General features: G+C 28.3%; 1 long non-coding RNA gene across 1 annotated transcript; it reads right to left on the bottom strand.

Moving 5' to 3' along the window:
* Positions 1-716: 716 nt before the first annotated feature.
* On the bottom strand, positions 717-1627 carry LOC145627064 (uncharacterized). The gene is made up of 2 exons (XR_014111299.1): positions 1326-1627; positions 717-900 (listed from the first exon to the last, which is right to left on the bottom strand). It is a non-coding gene; the product is annotated as an uncharacterized LOC145627064 (long non-coding RNA).
* Positions 1628-1895: the final 268 nt, after the last annotated feature.

The raw sequence follows: 1895 nt of genomic DNA, 5'->3' as shown, positions 1-1895 counted from the left end.
GTTAAAATTGATTTATTGGTTCATTTTTTTTTGTTTCCTGATATACCTTTTTGTTAGCTGATGAACTTTTCTTGTTGGCTTATATTTATGTTTTGTTGTCTAATATGTCTTTTCTGTTGGATGTTATATTTTTCTTGTTGGCTAATATAAATCAATACTTGGGTTATACTTAAATCATCCCTATATATTCCACAAAAAAGAAGTGTTATAATATATTCAAAAGATGGATTAAAATGCATACATATTCAAAATAAAACATCCATCATGTACAAAATTAAGATCAAGCATAATTAATCCTATATATATGGAAAGATGAATATTAACTAAATGATTCAACTTTTATTAGTAAATATTGTCACTACTACAAAAAAGGGGATAGAGAACTGTCGAAATAGGGCTTATAGAACGTCTTAGAAGCGTTCTTCTGCTAAGCGATGTGTAAAGTTTATAAAACGGGTGGAACATGCGTTCTTTATGCAAAAGAAAGAGAACGGTTATGTGAGTCAACCGTTTTCTTTTATTCTTCAAAGCTCGTATAGAATACAAAATCAAAGAGAACGGTTCCCATATATAACAGTTCTCTTTGTCTAATTTTTATTAAAAAAAATATATAATAATTTGCATGAATTGCGGAGGTTTGATATCTACAAGACTACTAATCTACATCATCAATCAATAACTCAAATCAATTTTAAACTATAAAAGTCAAAATCCAATACCAAAATAAATTTTATTCACCTCTGTATTCAATTAATTACAAAACTAAGTACATTTGTTTTTTGACAAAAACACTAAGTACATTTTGATACAAATCAAATGCGAAAAAAATAATACTTAAAACAAAAATGCAGGATTCCATGAAGATCTTTAAGAATGTTTTCTCCTCTATATCTACTTCATCTGTTGAAACAAACAAGCAAAAAAAATTATAAGTATTAGATGTATAGATAATTAAAATAAAACATCTTTAACTAAAATATATTCATTTTTAGATCATGTAACTAGCAATTAACCAAACATCCAAATAATAACCCTTTGTTTATAAAGTCAGAGCCAACAAAAAAACAAATAGGAAGTATAAGGCATGCATTTTCATCAACACAAAACTATAGATCTTAATCTTAATCTCAATAAATAAAAAAAAAATCAAAATCAAAGAAACATCTTCCTAAAACGAAACAACTTCTCACGTTAATAAAATGAACAGTTAATGAAAATGAAAAAAAAAAATTAAAAGATGTGAGAAAACAAGAGCAAACAGTATATGATAATTAACAATGAAGTAATAAACATTCTAAAATCACAGCCTAATCTGCTAGATATACATCTATAAATTGAATAAGTCAATTTGAATTTGACAATCAAATCCAAATTGGGCAGCGATGTGGAGGAGAATTAACGAAGGACAGCGAAAAAGGCGTTGTGGCCAAAAATTGAGCGACTTTTATTGGTTTAGTTGCTTGTGGTTTCACCATTGTTGAAACTTTAAATTTGGGCTTTTTTGTTGAGGACGAGATTGGTTTTCTGCCATGGAGATAATTTTGATTGTAGTTAGGGTAAAAGCCATGGAGTAACCTTAAGCCATATCTAAGGAGAGAGAGAGAGGAGGAAAATATTGATGAAGGGAAGAGATACGGCTGGTTGAGAATGGAGTTATATATATATATATATATATAAGGGGTAAACCCGTGAGAAATTAGGGTTTGCCATTTAAATTTTTTTTTTATTTTTTAAAATGTTTCAATCAAATAGAACGGTTAGCTAACAAAGGCGCCCTACATTGTAAAGTCACAATTTATTAAAAAAAGTAAAACAAATCAAAAAGAACGGTTCACTTTAGAGGCGTTCTATATGATTCAACATATAAAACATCTCTCTAACATAGGCGTTTTATA

This window comes from Chenopodium album, chromosome 4, assembly GCF_948465745.1.
Source record: "Chenopodium album chromosome 4, dcCheAlbu1.1, whole genome shotgun sequence".
Classification (NCBI taxonomy): Eukaryota; Viridiplantae; Streptophyta; class Magnoliopsida; order Caryophyllales; family Amaranthaceae; genus Chenopodium; species Chenopodium album.
This window is presented reverse-complemented; position numbering and strand designations above follow the sequence as displayed.